Here is an 11,602-nt window from a genome sequence, read left to right as displayed (position 1 = left end):
TGTTTGATCCTCGGTACCAAAAAAAAAAAAAATCTACCTTTATGACTTGTTAGATATTTAAAATTATAGAAATAAAAATTTCACAAAACAATATTATGTATAAAACAATACTTTGCGTTTAAGAAAAATACTATTTATAATCCACAAGGTGGTGGTGCAAGACCCATCAATGAGTTGTAATGTGAAATTTGGAAACTACTGTCAGAGGTGTATTGGAGTTGGCTCATAGTGGCTTGTGAGAGCCAATTTTGCACATTTCTTACATATTGATACCTTCAAATTAGTTGCTACAAGTTAGCATTTTTCCCCTTTTAAGAACCAGATTTTAATTTTTTTTTTGGTTAAATTCTTTTATTGGTACATTTTAGGTATACAGTAAGTTTACGTTTATCATTGGGTGCTTGTACCTACCTGTACATGATGTATCTTGGTTCTTATTTTTTCCCCATTACCTGTGCGCCCTTCAAGGTTTTAGTATTTCCCAGCACATTGCTGACTGTACTCATGTGGGTAACCTGAGGAGAGGAGAAACTGATGATGGGCATTGGTGAAAGGATGGACAGAGTGTTTCTTGAGATGACTTTGCCCCCAAAACAGGAATAAGAGTTAGAAATTCCAATTCAGAACAACAGCATGATGGTGTAAATGATATGCCGTAATTAAGACAACTAGAAGCCGAGTGTGGTAATCCCAGCGGATTACTGTGGGAGGCTGAGGCAGGAGGATTACTGAGTTTGAGGCCAGCCTGGGCTACATAGTGTTTTAATTTGCACAGAAGTACATTTGGCCCAATCTTGACTGCAAAATGAGCACAGATTACCCAAAACTTCCTATTTCCATGCTTATATCCATTTTTTTTTCTATAATTCAGCTATTCTTTTAGCCATTTTCAGCTGGTTAAACATTTTCTTCACTGGTTTTTTTTTTTCACACTCAGTTTGTCTCTAGATAGTTTTTTTTCTATGGGTGTGCTTTTTCTCCAGTGATAAATCAAATCTATATAAAAGAAATGGTGGGCCAGGGATTTAGCTCAGTGGTTCTGCCGCCTGCGTTGAAAGCAGAAGGACCCAAGTTCGATCCCTGGTACCAAAAAAAAAAAAGAAAAGAAAAGTGGTTTCGCTCTAGCCTCCATTTCACTGGTGCTTGAATTAGATCACAAGGAAAGCAGGCGTGGTAGTCAAAGGGTGGAGGGATACTGTCTTCTGCACCAGCCAAGTGCTTCCTGGTAGCAGAAATGGACTTTTGAATCTGCATGATTAGGCAAAAAATCATCTGGATTTGACATCCACAGGCAGGAACCCATGTTTCACATGCAGTCTGTATGTCATCACCCTCTTAATCTGTAGAACAAATTCATCAAACTCTTAAAATAGTAGTGGAAAGCTTTTGGCCTAGGTCAGATTATGGTCCAGGGCTTGGAATTTTAGATCAACAGCTCTCCTGGAGTCCTGTTCTTCCTTACCTTTGAAAACCTGGCCAACATGCATTAATACACCCATTTTATAGATACTGCGGACAGAGGTATAACAAGATGTCGCTCCCAGAGTCACAGCCACTCAGCTTGAGAACTCTCCCTGACATGGGTTTGGCCCTAAGAGCTGTCCCTCCTGGTAGATTCCAGGTCAGCCGCTAGCACTCCTCTTGGGAGAACAGGCTCAGGCCATAGATGATAGGAAGCTGGGCTTTTTGTGGAACTGGGGCCATTTGTTAGTGTAGGACCTTGGGTACAGTTTAAGTCCAATTTGACCTGACATACCTTTAGGCAGTGTACTTGTTTAACCCTAGCAGCCCCTCTAATGGGTGGCAACTCCTGAGGGAGCCCCATCCCCTCCAACCCCAGAGTTCTTCAAGGACGAATCACAAAGGTTTGGGAAATGGAACTGAAAATGGACACTAGTTCAGGCATTAGAGCTGGATTCGTTTAGAAACTAGGTGTGTTTTGAAGAGGTGAAGGCAATGAACATTAAAACTCAGTACAATCCCAATGCTCCCATGCCACCTTCAGCCAGTTTCTACCATCCCACAACCTGGGGGAAGGGAGAGTTGTCCCTTACGGTGAGCAGACAGCTGCCAGGATTGACACTTGCCTGCAGGATACAGGGACAGGTGCAGCTGAGAGATGGGGTCTGGCAAGGTGCCCAGTGACTGCATTCAGAGGGTGTTTAACCCAGCTCTCAGGCCTGGCCAAACAGCAGGGCCCTTCTGGTTTTAATGCAGCGAGTGCTGGATATAACAGGTAGCATGGTTTCGTGGGTTGATGGTGTGCCACAGGGGTGCAAGTACCCAAGGTCCCCAGCTTTCTCCTGAAGCCTTATCCTGTAAGCCCACACTCCTCTCCCTTGGATTCCACACCACCATGCTGTGGGGCAGTAATATGTTGCTTTAAAAGACAGGCTCACACCTGGCTCACTCTTCAAACACAAGTGCCATCCCCGCTTCCTTGGGAAACATTCAGTTTGAAAGCTGAGACACATTTGTTTGAGCTCTTTTCAGAGTATCTTTAGTTGTACAATTATGGCTACCTCCAAGTCCTGAGTCAATGTAAAATGTTAACCTTTCATGGTCATTATGACTTTGGGGAAGACACAAAAGTTGCACTGTGCCACCTCTGATAAATAAGGTGAATGAAGACATACCATGATGTTTCTACAAGCCTGCCTTTCTGTTGGATGATGCTTGGCAACAGCATTCACTGTTCTTAATCCCACTTTGCAAAAACTAAAAAAAAAGACTTCTAGAATTGCTTCAGAAAATGGCAAGAACAATGGGATAAGTGTTTTGAAGCAAGGGGGAGTATTTAGAGGTAAATTAATGGCAATGTGTCTTTTGCTGTAATAAACTTTTATTTTAGTTTATTAGTACATGTGTGTAATCATAGTTACATTCCCTGTGTGGAGTTGGTACATGTATATAACACATTCCAGTTCCTTTTCTCGTCCCTTATCCCTTCCCTCCATCCCCGCTCCCTCCTTCTCCTGATCCCCTTCCTCTTTGAGAACGCTCTATTTCCTTCCTTCCTATTATCTATCTTATTTTGCTTTTTATTTTTACTCTGGGTTTCTCATATAAGAGAAACCATGTGATATTTAAGATTGTGTGATTTATTTTACTAATATGGTTTCAAGGTGCATCCATTTTTCTACAAATGACTCAAGTTTATCCTTCTTGATGGCAGAGTACTACTCCATTATGCATAAATACCACATTTTCTTTATCTATTCATCTGTTGATGGATACATGGGCTGCTTCCAAGATTTAGCTATTATAAATTGTGGTGCTATAAACATGGGTAGGTATGTTATCACTGTAATATGATGTCATTAACTTTTTCAGGCCTATACCTAGAAGGGGAATAGCTGGGTCAAATGGAATTTTTAGTTTTAATTATATGAGGGATCTCCATAGTGGTTGTACTAGTTTACATTCCTACTAACAGTGTAGAAGGGTTCCTTTTTTCCCACACTCTCTCCAGCATTTGTTATTTGATTTCTTGCTGATAGCCATTCTTTCTGGGTTAAAATGGAATCTCAGTGTTGTTTTAATTTGCATTTCTCTAATGGCCAGCAATGTTGAGCATTTCTTCATGTATTTATTGGCCATTTGTACTTCTGTGAAGTGTCTATTTGTTTTGCTTGCCAATTTTTTGTGATTGGGTCTTGTGGTGGATTAACTAATGGTCAACTTGTAGCGCCCAGCTGAACTGAATCAGCATGGTCTGGGAGTGGAAGGTCCACCTGAGGATTGTTGCCAATAGCCATAAAAAGAGAACTAGTGGGGAAGATCGTGGGCTGTTGATTTTCTAGGAGAAGCTTGCTGCGGATGGTTTTTCTGATGCAAACTTGGCTGTTCTCATTGGAGGAGGAGATCAGGGCCTTGCTGTCGCTGGGAATAGTTGCTGTTCTTTTCAGAGGAGCTCTGATCTTCACGGTGAGTGTCACTTCCTGGCTCCAGTACAGATCCCTCAGCCTGGGGGCACAAATCCTTCACCCCACCGGCACAGGTTTTCTGGCTTTTACCACTGGCCTTTGGGCCTTCCGGGTGCAGATCCGCAATACGGGACAAGTGTGAGACATTGCCTTCGGCTCTAGGCCACTGGGTGGACTTGTGTGGGACCTTGCCATGGGATCCAGGCCCTTGGTTAGATTCTTTGGGCCTCTAGTGTGTGGGTAATCTCTTGCACTCCTCTGTATTTGACTTTTTGGGTAAATATCATAAAATAACCCTATAAATTATGTGTCTTCTATCAAATCTATTTCCTTTGCAAAGCCCTGACTACAACAGGTCTTTTTTAGGAGGTGTAATTTTTTTTTTTTTTGAGTTCTTTATTCTAGATATGAGTCCTTTCTGGGGAATAGCTGACAATTTTTTTAACCATTCTGTAGGTTGTCTCTTTACTCTTTTGGTTATTTCTTTTGCTGTGCAGACGCTTTTTAATTTAATATGATCCCATTTGTTGATCTCAGAACTATTTCTTGTGCAACTGGGGTTCTGTTCAGAAAATTCTTGCCTATGCCTATGACTTCAAGAGTTTTACTTATTTTTTTCTTCTGGCAGGATAAGTGTTTCTGGTTTAACGTTTAGTTCTTTGATCTATTTTGATTTTAGTTTTGTACATCATGAGAGATATGGGTCTAGATTCAATTTTCTGCATGTGGGTAGCCAGTTCTCCCAACTCCATTTATTAAAGAGACAGTCTTTCCTCCAGTGTGTGTTTTTGGCCCCTTTGTCAAAGAGCAAATAGTTGAATGTACTTGCCGTTGTTTCTACATCCTCTATTCTGTTCCATTGATCTTCATTTCTGTTTTCATGCCAGTACCATGCTTTTTTTTTTTTTTTTAATCACTGTAGTTTTGTAATACAATTTCAAGTCTGGGACTGTGATACCTCCCACTTTGCTCTTTTTCCCAAGATTCCTTTTGCTATTCTGGGTCTCTTCTGGTTTCAAAAGAATTTTAGGATTATTTTCTCTAGTTTAGTGAAGAATGCTGTTGAAATTGTGATTGGGATTGTGTTAAATCTGTACATCAATTTTGGAAGTATGGCCATTTTGACTTTATGGTTCTGCCTACCCAGGAACAGGGAATATCTTTCCGTTTTCTGATATCCTTTTCAATTTCCTTTTTCAGAGTACTGTAGTTTTTGCCGTAGAGGTCTTTCACTACTTAGGTTAATTCCTAAGTATTTAATTTTTCTTGGTGCCTTTGTGAATGAAATTTTTCCCTAATTTCTTTTTCAATTGGTTCATTATTAGTGTACAGGAAGATTATTGATTTTTTTGTTGTTGTTCTTACTGGGGATCAAAATTGGGTCCTTGCACTTGTGCAGCAGGCGGCGAAACCACTGAACTAAATCCTGGCCCAAGATTATTGATTTTTATACATTGATTTTTGTATCCTGCTATATTACTGAATTTGGTTATTCTAAGAGTCTTTTGGTGGATTTTTTGGGGGGATCTTCTGTGTAGGGGATCGTGTCATCTGCAAATAATGATAATTTGACTTCTTCCTTTCCTGTACATATCCCTTTTATTTCTTTTTCTTGCCTAATTTCTCTGGCTAATGTTTTGAGTACTACGTTGAACAGGAATAGTGATAAGACATCCTTGTCTTGTTCTGATTTTAGAGGGAAAGCTCTCAGTTTGTCCCCTTTTTTGTTTTGTTTTTTGTTTTTTTTGGTACCAGGGATCGAACTCGGGTCCTTATCGCTTGCAAGGCAAGTGATGGAACCACTGAGCTAAATCCCTGGCCCATTTTGTCCCCTTTTAATGTTGACAGTTTTTTTCATAAATGGTGTGTCAAATTGAGATAAGGTCTTTCTATACCTATTATTTTCAGTGTTTTAATCATGAATGTTGGATTTTGTCAAAGGCTTTTTCTGTGTCTATTGAGATGATCCTGTGATTTTTGTCCTTGCTTTTATTTATGTGCTGAATTAATCTATAGATTTATGTGTGTTGAATCATCCTTGCATCCCTGGGATGAGGTCTACTTGGTCATGATGTATGATCTTTTTAGTGATTTATTGCATTCTGTTTGCTGATATCTTATTGAGGATTTTCACTTGTATATTCCTTAAAGAGACATCTATAATTCTCTTTTTTTGGTTGGATCCTTGTCTGGTTTTGGAACCAGGGTAATGATAGCTTCCAGGAGTAACTTTGGGAGGCTATTGGTGTAGCTCAGTGACAGAGTGCTTGCCTAGCATATACAAAGCCCTGGATTTCATCCTTAGCACTGCCAGACAAAATCCCCAAAAACAAAACAAAAAAGTTACCAGGAATGACTTTGGGAATACTCTTTCCCTTTCAATTTCATTAAAAAGCTCAAAGAGTGTTTGTATTAGGACTTCCCTGAAGTTTTTGTAAAATTCAGCAATGAGTGAACCCCATTTGGACCTTGGCTTTTCTTAGTTGGTAGGTTACTTATTACTGCTTTGATTTCATTGCCTGTTATTGGATTATTCGGGTTAGTTTTCAATCACCCCTTGAATTTCTTTATCCCTGTGCAAGTTGTTCTGTTTTTTAATATAGAGAGTGAAAGAAAATACAATGTAATCAGTGCATCTCAGAATTCATCTATTATTTGACAATATTATCAACAGTGTACTTTCAGAAGCATTATAGACATGTGACAAGAACTGCCATTTGGAGTTCCTGAATTGAACAGAGGTAAGAGCAGTATTCCTGCTCTCATTCAACCTGGTGAAGTCCTTTTTTTCTGACTAAAATACCTTCATCAAGTTGAGGATGGGGGTCCCACCCTTGTAATCCCAATACTGAGAGACTGAGGCAGCCCAGCCTGGGAAAATTAGCAACTTAGTTAAACCCTATCTCAAAAAAAATTGTTTTTAAGGGCTGGGGATGTATCTCAGAGTAAAGGCTCTAGGTTCAATCCCCAGTACCACCAAGATAGATAGATAGATAGATCTAGATAGATATTAAAATAAAATGCCTTCATTGTAGTTACTTGCAAGTATAACTTTCAGGATTCATAATTTTTAAAAATGTATTATAAAGCCACTATTGCCTAAAAGTCTTCTGCATTCAGTCAAACATGTTAATGGGCATTTTGGAAATTGTCTTTGTTAGCTGTGATGAGGAAGCTGGCCAGGCACCTAGTGGGAGAAATGGCCCAGAGAGAGTGTACAGTACCCTGGACAGGGCCCCAGTGTTCTCTGAAGTGGACGGTGGGTAAGGGACAGGGCCATGTGAGATTTGTCCTTAGGGACAGGAACAGTGCATGCTCTCTAAAGCATTTGGCAACTTTCCAGTGATGCCACTCCTCATCTGAAATCTTCCTGATTAAGTATTTTAGTGTTAACTTGGAGCAAAACATCCTCTCCATAGTTACCCTACTTGTTCACAGATCAGTTGTCATTGCCAAGAACAGGTAAAACAATGTCTGTTATGTTTTTTCTGTTAGTGTTGTGTAAAAGGACTTTTTGTTTTTATGAATGGAAATAAAAATAAATCTATCAGGGACCTGGACAGAATTTTGCTGCTAGCTACCAAGAGTGTGTTTGACTTGGATGGGTTTTTAAAACTATTTTTAAGTTGAATTTTATACTGTATTTTAAAACTGTAATAGGTCCAATGACAGTGGTACTTCATCTCTATGGCTGAGTAAAGCTGTGATATCTGTTTTCACTACAAACAGATACCACATCCCAGGAAGGGTTTAAAAAAAAGTATCGTAGGCTTATAGAAACAATGACTTTATTTGGCCGGTGGTGGGAGGATGGGAGAGCAATGGAAGGTAAAATCAAGGGAGTTAAGCAGGTAATGATTTGATTTGTTATTTTGGATCACTCTCACACATGTATGAACTGTGGCGGGAGGAGGGTTGTAAAGGAAATGGAGCTGGGGACCATTCCTGATAATGGTGGTAGAGAAGGCAGGAGGAAATGAGGCCCTATACTGGGTGAGGTGGAAGGGACTGATCAGGTTCACAGAACTGGTCAGTGGATCTGGAGATCAGATGGGAAGAATGAGGCCTAAATGACCTCCTTGGTGACCACTGAGAAGAAAGAGGGCATGCAAGCTGCTAACACACTGCAGGAAAAGTGAAAACACTTGAAGCTAAGTTGTTTACCTGGAGAAGTACCGTGGAAGGTGAGAGACAGATGAATCCTGTGGAACTCTTAATTGCTTGTGCCTGTGTCTGAGTTAATAAAGCCAAAGTGTGCCAGTTATTTGGGGCTTTATCCTGAAGATATGACCCCCCTGGACCCCCAGCTTTTAACCTGTTTCTGGGTCTCTTCATTTTTCATCTTCATCACCCCTTGGTCAGGTTCGAGCTCAGCTTATAGGCTGTTTCCTACATGTGGGATGTTGTCAAGGAAAAGAGTGCTGTGCCAGGCTTGAATTCCATTTCATACTGGGATGGACATTCTGCACTTGGGTTGGAAAATGCCTCAGCCTCCCAGAGCACTGGGATCAAAGGTGTGTGCCATGACCTCTGGCTCACTTTAGATGTTTGAAGCATCTGGGACTTCTATCAGTGGAAACTTGAATGTATGTATTGGTGGCAGAAGAGACAGGCCTGAGACATAAAGTCACGGTTACCAGTGTATGAGTGGGACTGAAGCTAGAGAGACTTGAGTGGCAATGGCCAAATGTGAGGAGAAATGCCACACTTGGCGCCACTCTCACTTCATGAGACAGTTGAGGAAGAGAGGCCTATGAAGGAGATGAGACAGAAAAATTAGAGAATTAGACAATCAGGAGAGAATGGAGCCTCAGAAGCCAAGGGAAGGATGAATTTGTTAAGGTAACTGAAAGAAAATCTCCTGTGGTTCTTCACTTCCACCTGCAAACACGAGTCCCCCCCCACCATTGCCTGCAAAGACCCCTCTAACTAGAAGTGGCTTCCTGAGGATGTCCTTGGAACATCTTCCTGCCATCTGTCTCCCATGGGATCCTAAGGCTTCTGTCCTGAGCATGGTGGACCTTCCTCCTCCACATGGACTTGTCCCACTCTGCCATTCAGTCCTTCTCTGCTGCTGGCCCCTGAGCATAGCAATCAGTGTGATAAAGCTCCGCCGAGGTCTGTGACAGAGCAAGAAAGCAGAGTTCCCTCCCCTTGAGTCACTGTGTGTTAGACCTCCAAGTTTGGGGAATTCACTGGGGGAAGATTCTAGAAACATCCATTGTGCTATGTTCACAATACTTCTTTCTAGTAAGTTAGCCTTGGTTGCTGAGTAGTTTTGCCTGGTTTCTTTGCTCAGAATCCTCCCTGCAAGTATGACTTCTTCTGTGGGGAGATCCTTCCTGTTTTCTCAATGTACCCAGAGCCACCATGCAGCAGCACTGGCCTGGATTCCATCTCACAAGCTCTTTGGACTCATGCAACCCTTCCCAGTGGACACCGGAGGCTGCACGGAGCAAACAGAGCTCTCTTCCACACAATGACACAGTTGAGTGTAGAGAAGGGTGTGGCCAAGATAACAAGGTCATTGTTATCTCTGCCAGATACTTTCCCCTGAGTCACAGGGCCCAGAGGAAAATGCAGAGTCCAAGATGAAAAGAGGGCTGTGAAAGAAATTAAAAGGATAAGATGGTTTGTTGCTGTAGACAACCATAAGTTTAGAAACTTCCCCTCCCCCACCCCTTTAAAGATGGGAGAAATTTGAATGAAAAATGATTATTGTAATTTAAGTTTTGTCTTCAGTTTATACTCCTTTCCCTCTATGTGGTCCAGTTTGTTTTCTTATGTTGTTGGGTATTAAGACCACATCAAATTTGTGATGACTTTTTACAAGTCACAAAGATGCCACAGCTACAGCCCTGCCACTCGGCCTCGTCAGTGTTTGGTATTGTCCTGGGACCGGGGGCTGTGAGCAGCATGGAAGAGGGGTTGGAGGGAGAGTGGACCCTCTGGCAGGAACTGGATCTCAAGCCCAGTAAGCCAAGAAGAGAGCAGTGGTGAAGGGTCTAGAGGGCTCCTGATCACTTGGGTGCCACTAAGGAGAGCAGTCACTGTCAGGTAAAAGAGCTGAAAACCAAGACCAGACCAGAACCGCAACAAGCCTTTACTGTAGGGACCACCTGCCCGGCGGACTCCAAACAAAGGTGAGAGAGAATTATGGCCGGGACAGGGAGCGCTTCTTATAGGAGCTGGGGTGGGGCTTGTAGGAGCTGGGGTGGGGTTGAGTGATGCAGTGGCTAGGGATTGGAGGAGCCTGTGACATCACTAGTTGCTAGGAGGTAGCAAGTATCAGGTTATTCTTTTGGCAGGAAGAGGGGCATGTTGGGAAGAAGGAGGTTGTCTTTTGGTGGGTGAAGCCATATTTAAATGGGAAGCAGGGTTTTATGGGAAGGAGAAGGCTGTCATTTTATGTAGCAGCTATTTTAAGGAGAGGGAAATCTAACAGTCACCAATGGCTTAGCTGGCCTCTGCAAAGCACAAATCCTTCCTCCCCTACCCTTTTCCTCCTCCTCATCCCCACTGACTCTTGCTGTTTCTGTGTCTGTTGCCACTGTGTCCTTTCCCCGCAGTGGGGCTACAATTCATGTAACATGAAATTCACCATTTTAAATTGTACCACCCAGTGGGTTTTAGGGTATTCACAACACTGTACAACCATCACCACTATCTAATTCAAGAACATATTTTTTTTTCTGATCTCTTGAGCCCAGAGTATGAATGCGGGGGGTGGGGGGGAACCTCATCAAAATAGTTATCTAGGTGTGGCGTGGTACAGTGTATGCCTGTATCCTAGCACTCTGGGAGGTTGAGGCAAGAGGATCATAAGTTAAAGCTCAGCCTGGGCAACTTAGCAAGGTCTTGTCTCAAAAATGAAAAATGAAAAAAGGGTGTGGATGTAGCTTATTGCTGAGGCACTGGGCTCAGTCTCCATAACCACACACACACACACACACACACACACACACACGAAAGCTTCTAGGATAGCAGAGGTTTGGTAAGGAAATCCCCTCATTTTGGAGTCTCTATAACTTTTTTTCCTCCCTAAAAGCCATAAAATTGAGCCAGGGATTTAGCTCAGTGGTGCCACCACCTGCCTCGCAAGCACAAGGTCCTGAGTTCAATCCCCAGTACCAAAAAAAGCCATAAAATTGAAAAGAGGTGTTTTGCTCTATTGAGAGTCTTTCACTTATTATTCAATAAATTACATTTCATTCATACCTATTTACCATCTCTTCTAGGTCAGGTACTCAGTGCTGGCAGGATGGAGGTGTATAAGCAACCCAGGCCCCTGTCCCCTGGGGTAGCCATGCAGTAGGGACAACGGCTAGGAATCAAGCTGTTATAATTGGGTGTAAGTCCCGGGAAAACAAGAAGTCTGGAAGTTAGGTGCAGTCTTGATGAGAAAGTGGCACCAAGAATGAGAGCTGGTAGCTGAGTGGGCTCACACAAGGGGACATGACTGTGGACCAGAAGGAGCAGCTTGTGGGACACCTTGAGCAGGAAAGAGAATGATGGCCTGGAGACCTAGAAGACCAGGGTGGCAGGAGCTGTAGGGGAATGGAGCAAGTGCTGCTAAGCAAGGGGGCAGGAGGGCTCTGTAGGCCATAGTGATGGTTTAGGACTATTATGGTTTAGATCTGAAATGTCCCCCCGAAGTCCCATAAGTTTGGATAGTG

At 42.3% G+C, this 11,602-nt stretch overlaps 1 long non-coding RNA gene across 1 annotated transcript in view; it reads left to right on the top strand.

The window, feature by feature from the left end:
• The first annotated feature begins 3,786 nt into the window (after positions 1-3,786).
• The window catches only part of LOC147826301 (uncharacterized), a 35,510-nt gene continuing 27,694 nt past the window's right edge, over positions 3,787-11,602 (top strand). The window contains exon 1 of the long non-coding RNA XR_015439452.1: positions 3,787-3,927. This is a non-coding gene — a long non-coding RNA (uncharacterized LOC147826301). The remainder of the gene's footprint in view (positions 3,928-11,602) is intronic.

This window comes from Heterocephalus glaber, unplaced genomic scaffold (genome assembly GCF_053883595.1).
Source record: "Heterocephalus glaber isolate CG9 unplaced genomic scaffold, H.glaber_assembly_v1.0 deba00001472, whole genome shotgun sequence".
Taxonomy (NCBI): domain Eukaryota; kingdom Metazoa; phylum Chordata; class Mammalia; order Rodentia; family Bathyergidae; genus Heterocephalus; species Heterocephalus glaber.
Note: the sequence above shows the minus strand (reverse complement) of the source record. Positions and strands in the feature narration are given on the sequence as shown.